This window comes from Leptodactylus fuscus, chromosome 7 (assembly GCF_031893055.1).
Source record: "Leptodactylus fuscus isolate aLepFus1 chromosome 7, aLepFus1.hap2, whole genome shotgun sequence".
NCBI lineage: Eukaryota > Metazoa > Chordata > Amphibia > Anura > Leptodactylidae > Leptodactylus > Leptodactylus fuscus.
Window position 1 is genome coordinate 99,748,228 of NC_134271.1, and position 15,887 is coordinate 99,764,114.

Sequence of the window (15,887 nt, forward strand, 5' to 3'; positions counted from 1 at the left end):
GCTGTATCTGACAGCCAGGCTCCTGCTGTAACAGCGGGGACGGTGATAACACCGATCCCCGCTGTCTAACCCTTAAGGTGCAGGCGGTCAATAGTAACAGCCCCATCTTAAGTGTTTCAAACCGAAACTAAAAATGCCGGTGGCATCGGGAACCGGAGTTAACTGTAACATTCAGCTAACATCCTGCTCCTTAACCCCCGATCAAAGCTGCGCTTCAATCAGGGGTTTTAACCCTTTGAATACAGTGAGCAAACATGTCTGCCGTATCCAATGGGCTCCTCCGGGTTACTGGATAGTGACCCCAGGCTGCCTGAAGACCTCACATACCTGGTTGATCCTGCCAGGAAGGGAGGAAGTTACTCTATGTGTCTATATAGAGTAACTTCCTCTTGTTACGTTCGTGTCTATTCCCAGACCCAGAATCTGGACTGCAGACTGCACCGCTAAGGGAACAGGGGAAGGAGACTTTCCCTGACGCTACAGCGGCTAGCTAGGCCCTACCTGTGGGTGGTGGTCAGCTGTTCCCAAGCTAGTCTTGGCCCCGACAACTCCTGGCTCTCTAACACGAAGGCCTAGCCGACAGGGCGAGAGCTACAAGAGAGTTAAGGACTGGGGATACTAAGGTGGTCATCCCTGCAGAAACCAAGGTGCAGCTGCAGACAAAACAAACAGGATGGGATGTGTTGGACAACAGATATCCAGCACAACACAATACGTAACAAGAGAATGAGGAGAGGGACTGTGGAGAGGTGAGGAAAGGGTTAACACAGGAAAGGGGCAAAACAAACTGGAACCCAAACCTCACAAATAACCAGATAGTGCCTGGCAAACCAAACTGAAGGACAGGGTAGAGTAGAAGTGTGGAGGGACAAACCAGACTCACACACAAGGCAACACTCACACCACTTCCTAGTCAGTTGTAATTCCACAAAACAATACTCCTCCCAGAGCCACGAATTCCAGTTGGAAACAACAAAAACCGGCAACTAGTGAAGCCAGCCCTCCTCCTAATAAAGGCCCCAGAATCGCCCCATAGGATAATGGTAATAACTAGAGATGAGCGAACAGTGTTCTATCGAACTCATGTTCGATCGGATATTAGGCTGTTCGGCATGTTCGAATCGAATCGAACACCGCGTGGTAAAGTGCGCCATTACTCGATTCCCCTCCCACCTTCCCTGGCGCCTTTTTTGCTCCAATAACAGCGCAGGGTAGGTGGGACAGGAACTACGACACCGGTGACGTTGAAAAAAGTAGGCAAAACCCATTGGCTGCCGAAAACATGTGACCTCTAATTTAAAAGAACAGCGCCGCCCAGCTTCGCGTCATTCTGAGCTTGCAATTCACCGAGGACGGAGGTTTCCGTCCAGTTAGCTAGGGGTTAGATTCTGGGTAGGCAGGGACAGGCTAGGATAGGAAGGAGAAGACAACCAACAGCTCTTATAAGAGCTAAATTCCAGGGAGAAGCTTGTCAGTGTAACGTGGCACTGACGGGCTCAATCGCCGCAACCCAGCTTTCCCAGGATCCTGAATGGAATACACTGTCAGTGTATTCCCGTATACCCGATATATACCCCCGATACCCGTTCCAACGGTGTGCCCCCCCACCTTCACCCCAGAAATACCCTGCAAGTCCCCTAGCAATAGAATTGGGGCTATATACACCCACTATTTTTGCTACTGCCATATAGTGCCATTGTCTCACTGGGAATTCAAAGAATATATTGGGCTTACATATAACTTCAATTCCAGGGAGAAGCTTGTCAGTGTAACGTGGCACTGACGGGCTCAATCGCCGCAACCCAGCTTTCCCAGGATCCTGAATGGAACACACTGACAGTGTATTCCCGTATACCCCATATATACACCCCAAATCCCCGTTCCAACGGTGTGCCCCCCCACCTTCACCTCAGAAATACCCTGCAAGTCCCCTAGCAATAGAATTGGGGCTATATACACCCACAATTTTTGCTACTGGTATACAGTGCCATTGTCTCACTGGGAATTCAAAGAATATATGGGGGTTATGTGCACCCACAATTTTTAATACTGCTATACAGTGCCATTGTCTGACTGGGAATTCAAAGAATATATGGGGGTTATGTGCACCCACAATTTTTAATACTGGTATATAGTGCCATTGTCTGACTGGGAATTCAAAGAATATATGGGGGTTACGTGCACCCACAATTTTTAATACTGGTATACAGTGCCATTGTCTGACTGGGAATTCAAAGAATATATGGGGGTTATGTGCACCCACAATTTTTAATACTGGTATACAGTGCCATTGTCTGACTGGGAATTCAAAGAATATATTGGGGTGACGTGCACCCACAATTTTTGCTACTGCTATACAGTTCCATTGTCTCACTGGGAATTCAAAGAATATATGGGGGTTATGTGCACCCACAATTTTTAATACTGGTATACAGTGCCATTGTCTGACTGGGAATTCAAAGAATATATGGGGGTTATGTGCACCCACAATTTTTAATACTGGTATACAGTGCCATTGTTTGACTGGGAATTCAAAGAATATATGGGGGTTACGTGCACCCACAATTTTTAATACTGCTATACAGTTCCTTTGTCTCACTGGGAATTCAAAGAATATATGGGGGTTATGTGCACCCACAATTTTTAATACTGGTATACAGTGCCATTGTTTGACTGGGAATTCAAAGAATATATGGGGGTTACGTGCACCCACAATTTTTAATACTGCTATACAGTTCCTTTGTCTCACTGGGAATTCAAAGAATATATGGGGGTTATGTGCACCCACAATTTTTAATACTGGTATACAGTGCCATTGTTTGACTGGGAATTCAAAGAATATATGGGGGTTACGTGCACCCACAATTTTTAATACTGCTATACAGTTCCTTTGTCTCACTGGGAATTCAAAGAATATATGGGGGTTATGTGCACCCACAATTTTTAATACTGGTATACAGTGCCATTGTCTGACTGGGAATTCAAAGAATATATGGGGGTTATGTGCACCCACAATTTTTAATACTGGTATACAGTGCCATTGTCTGACTGGGAATTCAAAGAATATATGGGGGTTACGTGCACCCACAATTTTTAATACTGCTATACAGTTCCTTTGTCTCACTGGGAATTCAAAGAATATATGGGGGTTATGTGCACCCACAATTTTTAATACTGGTATACAGTGCCATTGTCTGACTGGGAATTCAAAGAATATATGGGGGTTATGTGCACCCACAATTTTTAATACTGGTATACAGTGCCATTGTCTGACTGGGAATTCAAAGAATATATGGGGGTTATGTGCACCCACAATTTTTACTACTGGTATACAGTGCCATTGTCTAACTGGGAATTCAAAGAATATATTGGGGTGACGTGCACCCACAATTTTTGCTACTGCTATACAGTTCCATTGTCTCACTGGGAATTCAAAGAATATATGGGGGTTATGTGCACCCACAATTTTTAATACTGGTATACAGTGCCATTGTCTGACTGGGAATTCAAAGAATATATGGGGGTTATGTGCACCCACAATTTTTAATACTGGTATATAGTGCCATTGTCTGACTGGGAATTCAAAGAATATATGGGGGTTACGTGCACCCACAATTTTTAATACTGGTATACAGTGCCATTGTCTGACTGGGAATTCAAAGAATATATGGGGGTTACGTGCACCCACAATTTTTAATACTGGTATACAGTGCCATTGTCTGACTGGGAATTCAAAGAATATATGGGGGTTATGTGCACCCACAATTTTTAATACTGGTATACAGTGCCATTGTCTGACTGGGAATTCAAAGAATATATGGGGGTTACGTGCACCCACAATTTTTAATACTGGTATACAGTGCCATTGTCTGACTGGGAATTCAAAGAATATATGGGGGTTATGTGCACCCACAATTTTTAATACTGGTATACAGTGCCATTGTTTGACTGGGAATTCAAAGAATATATGGGGGTTACGTGCACCCACAATTTTTAATACTGCTATACAGTTCCTTTGTCTGACTGGGAATTCAAAGAATATATGGGGGTTATGTGCACCCACAATTTTTAATACTGGTATACAGTGCCATTGTCTGACTGGGAATTCAAAGAATATATGGGGGTTATGTGCACCCACAATTTTTAATACTGGTATACAGTGCCATTGTTTGACTGGGAATTCAAAGAATATATGGGGGTTACGTGCACCCACAATTTTTAATACTGCTATACAGTTCCTTTGTCTGACTGGGAATTCAAAGAATATATGGGGGTTATGTGCACCCACAATTTTTAATACTGGTATACAGTGCCATTGTCTGACTGGGAATTCAAAGAATATATGGGGGTTATGTGCACCCACAATTTTTAATACTGGTATACAGTGCCATTGTTTGACTGGGAATTCAAAGAATATATGGGGGTTACGTGCACCCACAATTTTTAATACTGCTATACAGTTCCTTTGTCTGACTGGGAATTCAAAGAATATATGGGGGTTATGTGCACCCACAATTTTTAATACTGGTATACAGTGCCATTGTCTGACTGGGAATTCAAAGAATATATGGGGGTTATGTGCACCCACAATTTTTAATACTGGTATACAGTGCCATTGTTTGACTGGGAATTCAAAGAATATATGGGGGTTACGTGCACCCACAATTTTTAATACTGCTATACAGTTCCTTTGTCTCACTGGGAATTCAAAGAATATATGGGGGTTATGTGCACCCACAATTTTTAATACTGGTATACAGTGCCATTGTCTGACTGGGAATTCAAAGAATATATGGGGGTTATGTGCACCCACAATTTTTAATACTGGTATACAGTGCCATTGTCTCACTGGGAATTCCACAAATAATTTGGGGATTCATTCACCCTACATCTCAGGCTCTTGCCATATTCTCCCAGGTTGTCAGTGCTGCACCAGCTCGTTCCCAGACAGCTCGGCCCGAAAAACGCGTTACCTATATAGAGGATTTGGACAATGAAGACAACATGTTCTAAATCTAATGTCTTCACCTTCTCCAGAATTAAAATAAAGGCAGCGTTTAACTTTCAAATAGCACTGCACAAAGGAAGAGCTTATCAGCTTGTCTCATGACATGCTACTGAAAAGTTTCATTTGTGTATCTTAATGTAAATATAGTTGTATAAGCTTTTTGGGTTTTAGGCACTGCCAAGTTATTTATTACCACCCACTCCCTTATAATGATGATGACGCCAAAGTCACTGTGGGTGTTCAGAGCTCACAGCTTTGGGTGACATTTGTCTTGCTCTCTGTCGGTACCAGCTGTCTTTTTGGATACCGTAAAGTTATGTTGACTTTATTAACAGCTATAGAAGCTTTAGCCAGGTTGTGACGGTGTGTAACCCTAACAACACTAAGTGGGATACACATTAATAGTCAGTCTATGTACGCTAAACGTATCACTGAAGTAATTTTTTTTCCCTCTCCCCTAATATAAGAAAGGAACAGACATTAGACCTAGACCGGGGTTCGAGGCTTGAAAAAATCCAGTATTATTTGTTCTTCATGATGTGAAATATGTGTTGAAAAGCAACCCAAGATGAAGTCAGCCATGTGTGCCAGTGTGTTACTTGGCATGCCTTTGCTGGCCCCAACTGTAAGGGTCACTCTCCATTTCCTCCATTTTCCACTCCCCTTCACACCATTTGTGGTGAAGCAATGGGATGCACTGAAGTGCACCCTCTAGCCTCGTGTGGGATAGGGACATCAGATGCCACTCCAACCCCCTCGTCTTCCTCCGCCAGCCAACGGTGCGAAGATGAGAGGAGTGTGCTCTGAATGTTTTCTGCCTAGCAGAGGCTAGTTCTCACTTACGAAAATGGCCCCACTTTGACCTGTATATCAGGCACAATGGTGTAGGTTTCAAAGAAACATGGCACCAACAAGTTGGAAAACGTGGGCCATGCGTGGACCGTGTTTGAGTCTGGCAAGCTCCAGATCTGCTACCAGGTTCCAGCCATTATCACAGGCGCAAAAATGCCAGGCCCCAGGTGTAGCAGGGAAAAAAAAATGCCATCTCAGCCAGGATGGCATCCCTGACCTCGGAGGCACTGTGCTGTCTGTCCCCCAAGCTGATCAGTTTCAGCACGGCCTACTGACATCTCCCCATGCCAGTGTTACAGTGTTTTCCGCTAGTAGCTGGGGTGGAGGTTGCAGCTTCGTAGGGTTTCAGTCTACTCCTGCCATGAATTTTGGCCTGGGAGAGGAGATAGGCCACCCCAGTTTGCACCCGGGGAACAGACTCCACCACATTCACCCTGCCTGTCATTAAAGATAAGCACTGCAGCATCCCTGACCACAGGCGCTTGTCCATGTGTCGGTGGTCAAGTGGACCTTGCAGCAAAGCGCAGAGCTCTGGGCCCGACTGATGTTATGGGACACATGCAGGCGCAAGGCAGAGACAGCACACCAAGAGAAGTAGTAACGGCTAGGCCCAGCATAGGGAGGTGCCCCAGCTGCCATCTGCTGACGGAAGGCCTGGGTCTCCAGAAGCATAAACAAACACCAACATCTCCAGGGCCAGCAGTTTATCGATGAGGCTGTTACAGGCTTGGGCATGGGGGTGGGTTGTATTGTACTTCTGCCTGCAATGAAAAGCTTGGGAAATGTGGAGTGGCTGGGAAGAGGCGCATGATGGTGCAGGCCAAAAGGGCGCATGAGGGTGAACTCCCCAATGTGTCAGAGATAGGTGTGTAGGTGTCCTTGCATCATATACTTGCACCATATTTGGCTTTGGAAGTTAATTTTGTGCCAAAAAGTGGTTAAGACAGCGATCCCTCAGCTACTCCCGTTACACTGTCTATTGAAGTTACCATCTGTGGAAGTGGACCACCATTTCTAAGATCCCAAAGGAAGCAGGCAAGAGATGTGCAGTTCAGAAAAAAAGATGAGAAAATAAGTTTAGGCTGTAGAGCACAGAGGGATCGGAGAGGACAGAGCTGGTGTCGGCCAGGTATTCCCACAACATGCGCCTATACTTGTCCCTCCTGGTGACACTAGGCCCCTGAGTGGCAGTAATTTGTCCAGGGGGGCCATTAACGTGTTCCAGACCTAGGAATAAGTCTTCCAACAGGGTAGAGTTTTGCATGCCTTTGCTTCTACCCACTGTTTTTGCTGCTTAGCTTCCCTCCACATCTACTCTGCTTTCACCCCTAAACATCACCCCAGTTTATGCCTTTGCTTCTACCCAGGTTTTTTGTTGATTTAGCTTCCCTCTACATCTACACTGCTTTAGCCCCTAGACATCACCCCTGTCCATGTGGGGTCGGTGGCCTCGTCATCCACCAACTCCTCTTCCAATTGCGCACTGCCCCCTTACTGCAAACCGCACATGACCACAGCTTGCCTTGATGGCAACTGTGTCTCATGATCCCCACTTAGGTCCAGACAAGTCGGTGGCGGGTCCAAAACCCCAAAATTGGAAGGAAATGGCAGATGCTGCAGTATTTCTAACACCTGTTCCTGGTGCTCGGGCCTGGTCTGTGTTGTACCCTGCACCCTGCTTAACGCATCTGCCATATCCGAAGTTGTGCTGAGCGCATGCTAATGTTTCGTGTCCAGTGCAATGGATGGGATGGGATTTCACATAAGTCTGCCACCCATGGCCACTCATGGTTGAGCAACTGAGGGAGTTGACTTTGACGAACCCGAGGGTTTTGGAGTTGGAACTACATCAAAGGTCTGTGCTGCTCACACACTCTGCTCAACACATGATATGTTTAGTGCCAGCAGTGTGGAGACGTCGCACAACAGCCGTTGTTCCAGCAGGTACAGGCGTTGTAGGAGTGCATAGAGGCTAGCAGCGGCAACTATACACTTTAAAAACTATCCGCACAAGCGCCACACTTTCACCAGTAGCTCAGGAACATTGGGGTACCTTTTTCAAAAGATTAGCAGCAATGAGTTAAAAACGTGGCCCAGGCATGGAATATGTTGCAGGCTGCCAAGCTACAGAGCCAATCCCAGGTTACGGCCATTATCACACATGACAACATGCCTGGGCCCAGGTGCAGTGGCAAAAACCACATTGCCGTCTCATCGAGGATGGCATGACTCACTTTGTAGGCAGTGTGCTGTCTGGCCCCCAAGCTGATGAGCTTCAGCACGGCCCGCTGACGTCTCCCCACACCAGTGTTGCAGCATTTCCAGCTCGTAGCTGGGGTCAATTTAACAGCGGAGGAGGGTGGTGTTTCAGCCCTCCTCCCAGGAATGTTGTGTGGGGAGACAAGTCAGGCCACCACATTTTGCGACCCGGTCCACGCCTCAACTACATTCAACCACTGTGCCCAAATTGAAAGGTAGCGTCCCTGTCCGCATGCACTTGTCCATTCGTAACTGGTCACATGGAACTTTAGGGCTAAGCGCTGAATTTAGGGACCGCCTCATGTTTGGGGGAAAGTGCTGGTGTGGACGGCACAGTGCGGTGGCGCAGTAGACACTCTGCCCAAAAAGGGCAGAGTGTCCCCCAGCCGGGATTCCAACATCTCCTGGGCCAGATTTCTTGAGATGAGGCCGTTGAAGCCTTGGGCATGTGGGTGGGTTGCGCTGTACTTTAGCATGAAATGAAAGGCTTGGGAGATGGGGAGTTGCTGGGAAGAGGCGCATGATGGCGCGGGCAAAAGGAGAAATGGCAGGAAAAGGTGAGGATAAGGGTGAACTCCCCAAAGTGTCAGAGGCAGATGTGGAGGTGTCCTGGCTCCTGGTCTGGACTGCAGCGCCAGCCCTGTCAACAGTGGAAGAGGCAGTGGCCGCCAGGCCAAACGACGATTATCCTGCGCTTGCTCTCACCCACTGAGCCCAGGGCTTGCCTTCCAAATGATGGCACCCGCAAGAGGTGGTGAGATTCCTCTCCGCAGATCTCCAAACCATCTTGGACTTGCAAATTGCACTAAATTTGTCATGTAACTGACATGTATATGATGAGTCTATCCATTGTCTGTTCATTTTGGTGAAAGTCAGCCTGTCAGCTGACAGACAGCTGTGCTTGTCAGTGATGATGTCACCGGCTGCTTGTACCCCCAGTTTTTGCTGCTTAGCTTGCCTCCACATCCACACTGCTTTTGCCCCTACACATCACCCCTATCCATGCCTGTGCCTCTAGCCATAAGTCTGCCACCCATGGAAACTCATGGTGCAGAAAGTGAGGGAGCTGACTCTGAGGAACCCTTGGGTTTTGTAGCTGGTACTCCATCAAAGGTCTCTGCTGCTCACACACCCTGCTGAACATACGGTATCTAGGGTTAGAGCGTGTGGTGACCTCGCACAACAGTAGGTGCTTCAGGCAGATGTAGGCCTTGCTGGAGTGTATTGCGGCTAGCTCCAGGTACTGTAGACTTGGGAAAGTGGGTGTCCAAGTGCCGCACTTTCACCCTTAGCTCAGCTAATTTGGGGTATGTTTTTAAAAATCATTGCACCACTACATTGAACATGTGGGCCAGGCATGGAACGTGTTGGAGGCTGGCAAGCTCCAGAGCCCTCCAACAAGCTAAAAAACCTGGCCCCAGGGGCAGCGGGGATAAACAAATTGCCATCTCATCCAGGATGGCATCCCTGACCTCAGAGGCAGTGTGCTGTCCGTCTCCCAAGCTGATGAGCTTCAGCCCAGCCTGCTGACGTCTCCCCACACCAGTGTTGCAGCGTTTTCAGCTCGTAGCTGGGGTAAATCTAACAGCGGAGGAGGAGGAGGGTGGTGTTTCAGCCCTCCTCCCAGGAATGTTTTGTGGGGAAACAAGTCAGGAAAATTCTTGAAACGGGAGAGTTTTGCATCTTTGCCCTTGCTGCCTATGGACATCCCTTTGCCTCTAGCCACCATTTTCCCTGCTTTGCTTGCCTCCAAATCCACACTGCTTTTGCCCCTAGACATCACCCCAGTCCATGCCTTAGCTTGTACCCCCAGTTTTTCCTGCTTAGCTTGCCTCCACATCCACACTGCTTTTGCCCCTAGACATCACCCCAGTCCATGCCTTAGCTTGTATCCCCAGTTTTTCCTGCTTAGCTTGCCTCCACATCCACACTGCTTTTGCCCCTAGACATCACCCCAGTCCATGCCTTAGCTTGTACCCCCAGTTTTTCCTGCTTAGCTTGCCTCCACATCCACACTGCTTTTGCCCCTAGACATCATCCCTATCCATGCCTCTTCCCCTAGCCATAACTCTGCCACCCCTGGAAACTCATGGTGCAGAAACTTTGGTTGCTGACTTTGAGGAACCCTTGGGTTTTGTAGATGGAACTCCATCAAAGGTCTGTGCAGCTCACACACCCTGCTCAAGATATGGTATTGTAGGGTTTCAGCGTGTGTGAATGACGGACAACAGCCTGTGTTTGGACAGATGTAGGCCTTGCTAGAGTGTTTTTAGGCTAGCAGCGACTCCTGTGCACTTGCAAAAGTGGGCGCACAAGCGCCGCATTTTCAACAGTAGCTTCGGTACATTTGGGTATGTTTTTAAAAAACTTTGCACCACTAGGTTAGACGTGGGCCAAACATGGAACGTGTTGGAGGCTGGCAAGCTCCAGAGCCGCTACCAGGTTCCAGCCATTATCACAGGCGTAAAAATGCCAGGCCCCAGGTGTAGCAGGGAAAAAAAAATGCCATCTCAGCCAGGATGGCATCCCTGACCTCGGAGGCACTGTGCTGTCTGTCCCCCAAGCTGATGAGCTTCAGCACCGCCTGCTGACGTCTCCCCACACCAGTGTTTTAGCGTTTGCCGCTAGTAGCTGTGGTGGAGGTTGCAGCGTCGTAGGGTTTCAGTCTACTCCTGCCATGAATTTTGGCCTGGGAGAGGAGATAGGCCACCCCAGTTTGCACCCGGGGAACAGACTCCACCACATTCACCCTGCCTGTCATTAAAGATAAGCACTGCAGCATCCCTGACCACAGGCGCTTGTCCAAGTGTCGGTGGTCAAGTGGACCTTGCAGCAAAGCGCGGAACTAAGGGCCCACCTGATGTTGAGTGACACGTGCTGGTGCAAGGCGGGGACGCCACACCGGGAGAAGTTGAGACGGCTAGGGACGGCATAGTGAGGTGCCACAGTTGCCATCAGGTCCGGGAAGGCGGGAGTTTCAACAAGCCGGAACGCCAACCTCTCCTGGGCCAGCAGTTTAGCGATGTTGGCGTTCTAGGCTTGCGTGGGTGGGTGGTTAGCGGTGTATTTCTGCCGGCGCTCCAATGTCTGAGAGATGGTGGGTTGTTGTAAAGAAGCGCCTGATGGTGCCTTTGATGGTGCAGGAGAAGGAGATAAGACAGAAACAGGGGAGGATGAGGGAGAAGTCAACAAAGTGGCGGAGGCAGATGAAGTGATGTCCTGGCTCGTCCTCTGGAGTGCATCGCCAGCACTGTGAGCAGAGGCAGTGGCATGAACGGCGGGCGACGTTTGTCCTGCCGTTGCTGCCTGCCACTGATTCCATTGCTTGGATTCCAAATGACGGTGCATTGAAGTGGTGGACAGGTTGCTCTTCTCAGGGCCCCTACTCGATTTCGAGAGGCAAATTGTGTAGACGACACTATATCTGTCCTCGGCGCATTCCTTGAAAAAACTCTACACCTTCAAGAAACGTGCCCTCGATGGGGGAGTTTTTCTGGGCTGGGTACAAAAGGGAACATCTTCGGACATTCCGGGTCTGGCCTGGCTTCGGCAAAGCAGCTGACCTCTGCCTCTGGACATGTCTCTGCCTCTAGCTACCCTTTTTGGTGCTGCACCTGCCTCAACATCCACACTACTTTCCCAGCTTGACATCTGCCTTGTCCAGGTGGGGTCGGTGTCCTCGTCGTCCACCACCTCCTCTTCCAACTCCTGTCTCGCCTCCTCCTCCTGCACAATGCGCATGTCAACTGGCTGCCCTGACAGCAACTGCGTCTCATCGTCGTCGATGAGGGTGGGTTGCTGGTCATCCGCCACCAAATCGACCGGAGATGGAATGGAGGAGACTCTAGTGTTTGAGCATCTGGACACAGATACTCGTCTGTTAGGTCCGTGGAATCGCGAAATGGAGGGGCAGGTTGCGGTACAGTCAAAGGAAGGGAGAACAGCTCTGGGGAGCAGGGACAGTTGGGGTTATTGTTCTGAGAAGATTGGGAATTTTGGGTGGAAGGAGGACAAGACTGTTGGGTAAGAGGAGGTAGAGGCTGACTGGCTGGTGGACAATGTGCTTTAAGCGTTATCCGACAGCCATTGCAAGACCTGTTCCTGGTTCTCGGGCCTACTAATCTTTGTACCATTCAGCCTAGTTAATGTGGAACTTTTGTGCAAAGCGCAGAACTTAGGGCCCGCCTGATGTTAAGGGACACACGCTGGTACAAGGCTCAACTCACCCTAAGTGCCAAAAACACTGCTGGTGCAAGGCTCTACTCATGCCAAGGGCCTCAATCTCTGCTGGTAGCTCAGCTTAAGGTCATGTAACTTTGTTTGGAAGGGCTCATGTTAAGGGCTAGAAAAGTGAATTTTGGAAGGTCTTACCACATCACACACACACACACACACACACACACACACACACACACTCACTCAAAATGACAGTTAAGGGTGAGGGCTTTTGGAATTCCCATTGCCTATTCCATTTGTGGTTGTCATGGGGAACGTGATTTAAAGGGGTGGTTGTTACTGTTTGTTGAGCTTAAATTGGGGTTTGTGTCCATCCATTTGGGGAGTAAAGAAGGTTTCCAGGTATTTTCCCACTTTGATAGAGGTTTTTTTGAATGTGGAAAGTGTGTAGTTGTTAGGCAGTGATGTTGGGGTAATAGAGGGTCTTTGGTGTGTTAGATGCCCCCAGGCATGCTTCCCCTGCTGTCCCAGTGTCATTCCAGAGGTGTTGGCATCATTTCCTGGGGTGTCATAGTGGACTTGGTGACCCTCCAGACACGGATTTGGGTTTCCCCCTTAACGAGTATCTGTTCCCCATAGACTATAATGGGGTTCGAAACCCGTTCGAACACACGAACATTGAGCGGCTGTTCGAATCGAATTTCGAACCTCGAACATTTTAGTGTTCGCTCATCTCTAGTAATAACCAACACCTGAGGTTCAGTCCAAAGAACCTCAAGTAAATTCTGAAGGCCAATACTCAATGCCCAAACAGATGGCCTAATGGCAAGGAAACCACCAGAAGACCCCAGACCAAACCCCACCAGAAAAACACACAATTTTTATACAAGCCTTCAGGTCGTGACACCTCTATAGACTGCAATACAAATGTATTGCACGTCTATAATGCTGAATTAGCGATCCAGTGGATCACTGGTTCAGGTCCCCTAGTGAAACATCAATAAAAAGTTAAAAAAAAAAAAAAAGTTTAAAAAGCTAAAGAAACATTAGCATGCGCTCATCACAATCCCTGGCTTTATGGCAGTGTTAAGCAGGTTGCAGGGTACAAAACTAACGAGGCCCGAGCACCAGGAACAGATGTTACAATGGCTTGAGGATAATGCTTCCAGCGGCTCTTCCACCAGCCAGTCACTACCTCCAGTCGTGTTCATACCCAAGAGTCTGCCCCTCCTTCCTCCCAATGTGCCCAATCTTCCCAGCAGAGTCATTCCACCCTTGCCCCCTCCCAGGAGCTGTTTTCTTTCAGGTTATTTTCCACTCTTCGACTCTGTTCAACCACTTTCCGAATTCCAGGAGCTAACAGATGAATTTCTCTGTCCTAAAGCCCAAACACTGGAGCGTCCACCATCTCCTGCCAATTTTGTAGTTGTGGACCCGCAATTTCTCGGCCCCAGTGAAGATGACGAGACACAGTTGCTATCAGGGTAGGCTGTGGTTATGTGTGGTGTGCAGAAGGAGGAACATATGAAGGAATTGGAAGATGAGGTGGTGGACGACGAGGCCACCGACCCGACCTGGACAGGAGTGATGTCTAGCAGGGAAAGCAGTGTAGATGTGGAGGCAAGTGGAGCACCAAAAAAGGTGGCTAGAGGCAGAGGCATGTCCAGAGGCACAGGACATCTGCTTCACAGAAGCCATGCCAGAGCCAGCAAGGCCCAAGATTTTCCCTGTACTAGCCACTCGCCCAAAACTCACCCATCGAGGCCACGTCCCTCGATAGTGTGTATATTTTTCAACATATGTGCGGACAAACTGAGTGTGGTTTGCACACTGTGCAACTCAAAACTGAATAGGGGCTCTGAGAAAAGCAACCTGATCACCTCAGCCATGCGCCGCCACGTTGCCGCCAATGACTCTTCCACTGTGTCCCACAACATCAGTCGGGCCCTGAGTTCCGCGCTTTGTTCTAAGGTCCACTTGACCACTGACGCCTGGACAAGCGCATGCGGACAGGGATGCTGCTTCTCTCTAACGACAGGCTGGGTCAAGTAGTGGAGGCTGGAACCGGGTCGCAAACTGGGGTGGTCTATCTCCTCTCTCCGCCCAAGATTCCTGGCAGGGGTTCTCACAAAGCCTCCTCCTCCGCAACATAGAGCCCAACTACAAGCTGGAAACGCTGCAGCATTGGTGTGGGGAGATGTCATCAGGTCATGCTGAAGCTCATCGGCTTGTGCGACAGAAAACACAATGCCCCCGAGGTGAGGGATGCCATGCTAGAGGAGACGGCAGTGTGGTTTTCACTGATGCACCTGGGCCCAGGCATGGTCGTGTGTGATAATGGCCGGAACCTGGTAGCGGCTTTGAAACTTGCCAGACTCAAAACACTTTCCATGCCTGTCCCAAGTTTTCAACTTGGTGGTGCAAAGGTTTTTAAAAACCTACCCCAATGTGCCTGAGATACTGGTGAAAGTGTGCCCACTTTCGTAAGTCTACAGTAGTCGCTACTAGCCTGAAAACCATCAGAGCACACTCCTGTCAGCTTTTCCCTATTGAATGATGAAGAGGAGGAGGATGAAGTGGCAAGTGATGTCACTGTCACACATGAGGCTAGCGGGGAAGTTCAGTGCATCCCATTGCTTCAGCGCGGATAGGGCGAAGGGGAGGAGGAAAAGGAGGAAATGGAGAGTGACCCTTCTGGTGGGGGCAGCAAAGTCATGCTGATTAACACTCTGGCACACATGGCTAACTTTAAGTTGTGCTGCTTTGTGACAAACGCATTGTACACATCATTAAGAGAAAACAATACTGGATTTTTGCAATCCTCGACCTCCGGTATAAAAATAACATCTCATCTTTCATTCCAGTAGAGGGAATTGATTGGGAATTGGTGAGTTTGGCGAGAGGGTGCCAGTTTGCCCACAAGTTAGCCTTTTTGGTAGGACCAAGTGTTACACAAAGAACCACATCTGTCACTTGCTGAGAGACTCTTCTACTTGTAACTTCATAATAGAACCTGGGTGTCTATGTTTTTTTTTTAGTTCAAGTTTGATTTCTGTTTCCTATCTTATCACAATTTTAGAAAAATGAAAACTGGTCAACGATTTACTGTATTTATGTTTTCTCCTAGTATATTAGATTATCAATAGAATTTAAATAGATTAGTTAGTGTTAGAATATCTATAGATTTATATTTGATTTACTGAGAGTTGCTGAAGAATGGCATGTACAAAAGTTTTTCTTAAAAGATAATTTTTGAATTGTTAATGCGCCACGTTTACGGGATGTTTGCGCCGCGATTTTGACGGTGCATGTTTGCGGTCGCGTTTACTCCGTGTGAATGAGCCCTTAGGACCTTGACGTGAGTTCAGTCTTACACTAGCAGAGTGTCAGGCCCTTTAATTGACTTCACCCTTACACCAACAGATTTAGTTTTCGCCCCTTTTAGTGACATCAGCCTTACACCAGCAGAGTGTCAGGCCCTTTAAGTGACTTCAGCCTTACACCAGCAGAGTTTTAGTTTTTGGCCCTTTAAGTGAGTTCAGTCTTGCACCAGCAGATATATGGCATTTATCTACTACCGTATATACCGGAT